The sequence below is a fragment of the Nycticebus coucang genome, chromosome 15, assembly GCF_027406575.1.
Source record: "Nycticebus coucang isolate mNycCou1 chromosome 15, mNycCou1.pri, whole genome shotgun sequence".
NCBI classification, from domain to species: Eukaryota; Metazoa; Chordata; class Mammalia; order Primates; family Lorisidae; genus Nycticebus; species Nycticebus coucang.
Genome location: NC_069794.1, coordinates 24,277,699 through 24,286,013, shown reverse-complemented (window position 1 = coordinate 24,286,013; position 8,315 = coordinate 24,277,699). Strand labels below are relative to the sequence as shown.

Below are 8,315 nucleotides of genomic sequence, written 5' to 3'. Positions count from 1 at the left end.
GGCCCAGGGGTTATAGTCCAAGAGGATCCAGAATCTGTTGGTAGGGGGCTACAGTGGTCTCCACCAAGCACTGCAATCTGGGGAGTAGGTGGTGGCAAGGTTGGCAAAAAGGCCGTGACCATGGGATATGAAGGCCAGGGCCTGAGGTTGGGCAGCATGGAGAGGACCAGGCACCTGTGTAGGACCCAGGGACCCACCTCTCTACCTGGGAGCCAAATGGCCTTAGAAATTCCTGCCCCCTCCAGCCATATGTGTGGCCATTTTAGCCACAGCCTCCAATGTGGAGGGGAGAGAAGGGCTCATTGAAATGAGTAGATGGAGTAAAAGCATGTTTCCCATCCCTAATATGAGTGGACTTCCTCCAACTGTATAAAAGCATAAATACAACAAAAAAAGACTGAATATTCTGGGAGTAGGAGAGAATTCATTCTGACTACTTTCAAGTTGGGACATCATTTTTTGTTTTTATAGTCCTAACTGAAACATCAGCTTATCTGGGGCTTCAGATTGTCACTACTGATCTTGTGAACTGGCAGCATTTCAGTAGCTATAATCGTGTGAGTGAATGGTTTATAATCTCTCTCTCTCTCTCTCTCTCTCTGTGTGTGTGTGTGTGTGTTTGTGTGTATGTGTGTATTTTGTATATGTATAATATAAAACAAGTGATGGAAAATTATAATATTTATATGGTTTAAATATTAAAATAATTCATGTGTATAAATATGACACATACATATTCACACTTAGAATGAATTTTCTCTATTGAATTTTGGATTTCTGGAATTGGCTTTCTCATCTCATTAAATTTAAAGACAATAATGAATTTAGTTCTAATACTAAAAGGAACAATGATGGTGCATAGTAATATCTGGTAATAGAAATAAGCGAAATACCTTCATTGGTTAATTCTAATCCACAATTTATAGGAAATAAGTATCTTGGTAACTGTGACTATGAGAGTTAAAAACATTTTTGGCAAACTAATGAATATTTTAAAATTGCCTATTACTCAATGTTGCTGTATAAAATGAGAAAATAAAAGGATGAACTGAGGAAACTGAATATTCTTTGCTTGTAACATTTTATGCATGCATATTTATAAGAACTGCGTGTGGGTGTTCATGTATGTATACCTGTGAGGGTGAACTTTAAGTGTCTATTTGGGCTATAGAATGCCCAGAAATTAAGTCAACCATCATTACAGGTATTTGATGTCATATATAATGCTGAGTGGTTTGTATATGACATGAGAGACACTATATGAAACCCCAAGAAGACCTTTATCTCCTGTATCCCCAGGGCTATGATTGTTGAAAAAAAAATACAGAATCTGGCCAGACTGTAAGATACATTGAACCCTTACCTTTCCAGGGTGCCTATTGTTAAAGTGCAGGCATTACCTAGATGGAAAGGGGTCTTAAAAGTTGGAATGGGATCAAGCAAAGAGACTCTGATGAAGTTGGGGACATAAAGTCGGTGAATTTTAAGGAATCTTCACTTAGTAGAGAAAACCTCTCTCCCCATGATGTAGAAGGGCCCCCCAGCCCTTTGGAAACAGTCTGTCATCCCCATTGGAAGTGGCGTCTCCATCCTACTGTGGGGGGATTAATACTGCATTATCTAAAGTCAGAATAACTATCTCCTCTGAGATATGTGAGGCACAGCTATACTAATTCTCTTCAGAACTCACTCCCCCAATCCCTCTTTTCTTTGAAGCCATATAACCTGACTCAAATCCAAGCAGGCTCCTAAAGGTGAGGTGCCAAGTGTGATCCATGCATGACAAAGTGTTCGGCACTCCAACAAAACTACTTGAGTTTTGTCCTGCATACACATGGAAATCCAGGGAACATATGTAAGAATGAATATTAACAATATGAGACAGTGGTGGAAGGAATGTAAAGTTAAACCAGAGTGAATTGATTGATGTGTACTCACTAAGCAGAGATTCTGCGTTTAATATCACAGCTCAGAGAGTTAGAAAGGACTCTAATAGAAAGGCTAAAATGATGACCACAAGTAGCAAGTTCTGCTTCAGTTTATCATAAAGGAAGAAATTCAAAGACTTAGGGATACTGCAAGGTTAGGGTAGATTTCTATTTAACTCATACCTAACTACTCCGGAAAAGTCTAGAAGATACCTTTCACCATGACCAGGAGAAAAACTGATATGATGGGAAACTCAAAACCTGTAATAGATCTTCCCTGTAGGGCAGACTTTACAGTGGGAACTGCAGTGCGTGAGCTGTGAAAACAAAACATGAAGGGGTTAATTGGATTCTGGGATGTCAGGGGCCAAGTGGTGGCACTCTACCACCAGACAAAGGAGAAAAGGTGGTTACTGTGGGGGTCACCAGAGTCAAAGTAGCAATCAAAATAGTCTAACTCAGTGGATCATGATATTCCTAGAGGCGAAAAATCTCCCAGGAATGAAAGTGAAGATAGAAAGAAGTCTATTAAATTTATACTTAATCTGTTACATATAAATCTATTAAATTTATATTTATATATATTTATATATAAATACATGATATTTATATATACTTAATCTGTTAAGTATAAATCTATTAAATTTATACTTAATTTATACATATATGCAGAAAGTTTTAGGTCAAGAGAACAAAAGACTTCTGAGAAATATAAAAATAGAGAATAAATTATCACACTTAGTTTGGTTTACAGACCCAGATACCCTTAATAGACATGAGGTCTGTTCACCTTGTGAAAGGTTCCCAGTATGCTGCCAAAATTTATACATGTAGTTTTCCTCCCAGCTTTCTGCAAAGGTACATATAGCTTCTTACCTGGATAACTATTCATAGAGAAAAGAAAATAATCAGAATTTTCAGGGATTGCTTGATGTTGGCTCAGAGCATAGTCTAATTCAAGGAGACACAAACATTATTGTGGTCTATCAGTTAGAGAGAGCGACACGTAGGGTTTTAGATCAATGGTGTTCTAGCACACACACATTTCAACTTGGACCCAGGGTACCCCTAATACCATTCAGTTATTATTTCCTCAGTTCTCGAATGTATAACAGAAACAGCGTACTTAGCAGACTATAGACTCCCCACGTGGGTTCAGATTTGCAGAGTAATGGCTATTATATGCATGGCAAAGGGCATGTGGCAGCAACCAGAACTCTGTCTACCTAGGGGAATAGTAAACCCAAAGCTGCGTTGATGTCCTGGGGGGATCCCAGAAATTCTCCCCTAACTGGGGCCTTGAAAGATGAAAAGGTGGTAATTTCCACAAAATTCCCCCTTCATCTCACTTAAGTTGGCTAATGCATAAGACAGGTGGATGCTGGAGAATGATGGTGGATAATGGTCTATTTAAACAGATAGTTAATTCTAATTGAAGCTGCTGTACCAGAAGTGGTTTCCTTGCTTCAGCAAATTAACATATCCCTTGGTACCAGATAAACAGCGACTGATCTAGCAAATGCCTTTGTTTCTTTTCCTGTCCTGTCAATAAGGGTCCTCATAAGTATTTTGCTTTCAGCTGGCATGGCCAATAATAAAACTTAACAGTTCTGCCTCAGGGGCATCACAGCTCTCTATCCCTGTGTAGTTATTTTGTTCACAGGAATCTTTATCATCTTTTCCTACCATAAGATATCACACTGGTGCATTATGAGGATGACTTGTTGATTATTAGTCCTAGTAACCCAGAAACAGCCACTACTGTAGACTTATTGGTAAGATGTTAGCATGTCACAGAATAGAAAAGAAATTTGACAAAATATCTTCCTCATTGAACTTTCTAGCAGTTCACTAGTGCAGGGCATGGACAGATATCCCTTTCAAAATGAAAAACAGGTTGTTGCATGTGGCTCCTCCCACAGCCAATAAAAAAGGACCGTTAGGCCTCTTTGGATTTGGGAGGCAACATATTTCTCAATTGGTTGTGCTATTATTATGACATGTTTCTAGTTTTATGAAGAGCCCAGAACAAGGGTATACGCTACACTAGGTCAGTGTCAGTGCAAGCTGTTCTGACATTCGGAAAATAGGATCTATCAGATCCAATGGTGCTTGAAGTGTCGGTAACAGATAGGGGTGTTGTTTAAAGCCTTTGGCAGGTCCCTGTAAGTGAATTACAGATTATTTCTCTCGGATTTTAGAGCAAAGTCCTGCCATACTCTGTAGGTAACTATGATCACAAAGGTGGTTTTGCCAGGGGGAGGCTTATCCATTGCACTCCGGATGTGCTGACCCCCGCGATTTCCCCAAATGTGGGAAACTCGACTGCATAATTTGTGGTAGGAAATTGCTCATATTCTACAACTTGGCCTTAGTAAAAACTGAGTGCTTGAACACATGCCAGCAATTCACCATGCAACCTAAACTCCTCACCATAAAATGGTGTTATCTGATTGTAAGCCATGAAGTTGGCTGCACAGCAGCTCCATTATCAAATCGAGGTGATAGATCTTTGATCAATCCCAACATGGCTTCAAGGCATAATTAAGTTTTGTGAAGAAGTGGCCAAAATCATGGCTCCTGCCACACAACTATCCATCTTATGGCCTACACCTGGGGCCTCCTGTAGACTGCCCTATTATCCATTGACAGAGGAGTATATTAATAAGGCCAGGCTTACAGACTGTTCTGAATGACAGGAGTACCGTCCAGATGTGGACAACATCATGATTACAGTGCAAAAATAGGCAGAGGCAAAAAATGAATCAATCAATGCAGGGAGTGTGGCAAATGTTTTGATTGTTCAAGCATTTGGACAGAAAATAGTGGGAATATCTGGGAATCCTCCTATGAATGGGAAAGTAAAGAAAAGGTATTTGTTTCCCATGTGAATGACGATAAAAGTATGACATCAGCAGGATGGAATATTTATTATCAAGTAGGTAAGATGACTCATCATTTGGAGACCGGACAACCTCTTTCTGCAGTAACTCCTATCATTGCCTAACAGGGATATGAGTAAAGTGGTTATGGTTGCAGGATGAAGATAATGCATGGGCTTAAAAACAGAAATTTTTACTTACCAGGCCAACGTGGCTAAAATTCTTCCTAAATGCTCAGTTTTCTAGAAGTAGGACGAATGCCGGATCTCTGATATGAGACCATAGCTAGGACTGATCAGGCTGCAAGGGTGGCAGACTGATTGCAATGGACTGTTTCCATTTTTTTTCTTAATGGAATAGATACTAACTTTGTGTATTCATATCACTCCTGCACAAAATGCTTCTGCCAAAATTGCCATCTGTAGAATCACAGAATGTCTTAATCACCATCGTGGCATTCTAAACAACATTGCTTATTCTATAAGAAACTCACATTACCACACAAGACATGTGACAGTGGGCCCAGTTTCATAGAATTCACTGATCTTACCAAGTTCCTGAAACTACTGGCTTGATGAAAAAGTGGAATGACCTTTCAAAACTATTCCCACCAGTGCCAACTAGGAGGTAATAGTTTTCAGGACTGAGACATGATTCTCCAAAAATCTGTGTATACACTAAACAGCATATAATATACAGTGATGCTTCTTCCATGGCCAAGATTCTCAGGCTGAACAATCAAAGGGTGGCCCACAGCAAAATGTTTGCTTTCTGGAATATGTCCTTATGCTAGCTTAGTGGTCTTAGTTTCAAGGTAACACTGTTTTCACCAAAAGACTCAACAACAATTCATTCGAACTAGAAGTTAAAACTGCCACCCAGACCCTCATGCCTCTGAATCAACAGTTAGGGTAGAAGTTCCTGTGCTGGATAGTGTGACTGATCCTCACCATCAAGTAGAGAATTTAAAACAACTTCAAAACACAGGTGAGGACAAGTATGTCTGAAAGACACAGCAGCCTTTTGGGCATGCCCTGTGCCTAAGGTCAATAAAAGACTAAAATACAATATCTCAAGCCAACCAGGTCTACTGCTTAAGAATGAAGGTTTGGTTTACCCCATCAGGTAATGAACCATGAACAAACAGCTCAGGTACTTGCTGAAGGCTAAGTGGATATAAGATGATAGCAGAAGAAGTTAGTTATAAATATAAGTGTTGACTATGTGACCAGTTATAGAAATGAGAAGTGTAATTTACAGATGTACTCCTTATTTTGTTATGAATGTTTTTGTGCGTGGGTGTATATGTAGTCAAATTGTTTTGGTTTTGCTTTCTGCTCTTAATTACTTATCATGGAATAGAAGGTTATGTATTTCCTTGTATTTATCATAAAATTTATCATGAAAAGCGTAAGCCTCAAGCAGAATTTACCTACTTTTCTAGAAAAGACAATAGCATGTTTTAATTTGTTCTCATTATAGTTGTATCATTTAGAAATAATTATAATCTTAGATTTTTCTTTTTCTTTTTCTTTTTTTTTTTTTGAGACAGAGTCTCACTATATTGCCTGAGTAGAGTGCTATGGTGCCATAGCTCACAGCAACCTCAAACTCCTAAGCTTGAGCAATCATCTTGTCTCATCCTGCCAAGTAGCTGGTACTATAGGCATGTGCCACCATTCCTGGCTAGTTTTTTCCTATTTTTAGTAGAGACAGGATCTGGCTCTTGTGCAAGCTGGTCTTGAACTCCCGAGCTCAAGCAATTTACCTGCTTAGGCCTCCCAGAGGGCTAGGATTACAAGCACGAGCCACCAGGCCCAGCCAGTCTTAGATTGTTTACACTTCAGGATTAAACATGGATTAAATGAATACATGTAAATGCTAACTTGGTGAAGGATAATTTTCTTTGATAATTTTACGTGTCAACTTGCTTAGGCCAGAGGTGTCCAAATATTTAATGAAATATTATTACAGGTATTACTGTGGGGTGTTTATGGATGAGATTAACATTTAAATTGGTAGTCTAAGAAAAGAAAATTGCAATCTTCCTCTGCATAAAAGAGAATTCCTCTTGTCTGAGTGATTTTGCACTGTGACACCGAACTTTTTCTTGCCTTTGAACTTGAAATGAAACATTGACTTTTCTTGTTATGCCTAGGCTACCAGCCTTCAAACTAGATTTGCAACATCGGTTCACCTATATCTCTGGTTGCTGGCTTCATATCTTTGGATATTTTATTAGCTTCCATAACCAATTCATTGTAAGATATTTTAATATTATATTCAATACAATATATCTTAATAGTCATATACTGCATAATGACATTTCGGTGAACAACAGACTGTGTATATAACAATGGTCCCACAAGATTATAATGAAGATGAAAAATCCCTATTGCCACGTGATGCCCTGGCTGTCCTAACTTTGTAGCACAAGTCATTACTCACATGTCTGTTGTAATGTGGTATAAATAACCCAATATGCTATCAGTTATCTAAACTTATAACACATACAATTACATACTTACAGATAAAGCTTTATAATGACAGAAACAACTGTTACTGGTTAATATGTTTGCTATATGTGTACCATAGGAGAAAACAGAACTAGAGATAGTATACCAAAACTTCATGAAACCAGAATGTGAATAGACACAGGTGCCGGGGTTGTTACTAAAAGGTAAGTAAAATAAATGGCACAGAATGAAAACGAACGTCAGAGAGAAAAATTGATAAGAGGTTAAAAAACACAAAATAGAGAGTAAGAACATGTTTCATTTACTCAGATGGAGGAAAAGAATCCTGATGGAAGGTAAATTTAAAGAGATGATGGCTGAAATGTTCATTGAGCCGATGAAAAATATCAGTCTACAGATCCAAAAGCTAATGTGTTTGTCATTTAACAGTAAAATAACAAAACCAAAGTGAAGAACTAAAATTTAAAAGCAACCAAGGGGAAGGCAAATAACTGCGAAATAACGATACTTCCGATGCCCGGTTACTTCCCAGTAAGAACAATGAAAGCTGTACTAGTTTGCAGTCCCACCAGCAGTGTAAAAGTGTTCCCTTCTCTCCACATCCACGCCAGCATCTGCAGTTTTGAGATTTTGTGATGTGGGCCATTCTCACTGGGGTTAGATGATATCTCAGGGTTGTTTTGATTTGCATTTCTCTAATATATAGAGATGATGAACATTTTTTCATGTGTTTGTTAGCCATTCGTCTGTCGTCTTTAGAGAAAGTTCTATTCATGTCTCTTGCCCATTGATATAAGGGATTGTTGGCTTTTTTCATGTGGATTAATTTGAGTTCTCTATAGATCCTGGTTATCAAGCTTTTGTCTCATTGAAAATATGCAAATATCCTTTCCCATTGTGTAGGTTGTCTCTTTGCTTTAGTTATTGTGTCCTTAGCTGTACAGAAGCTTTTCAGTTTAATGAAGTCCCATTTGTTTATTTTTGTTGTTGTTGCAATTGCCATGGGGGGGGAAGCAGAAAGAGGGATG

At 38.5% G+C, this 8,315-nt stretch overlaps 1 pseudogene; it reads left to right on the top strand.

The window, feature by feature from the left end:
- The first annotated feature begins 4,143 nt into the window (after window positions 1-4,143).
- LOC128567146 (uncharacterized) lies at window positions 4,144-4,290 on the top strand (annotated as a pseudogene).
- Window positions 4,291-8,315: the final 4,025 nt, after the last annotated feature.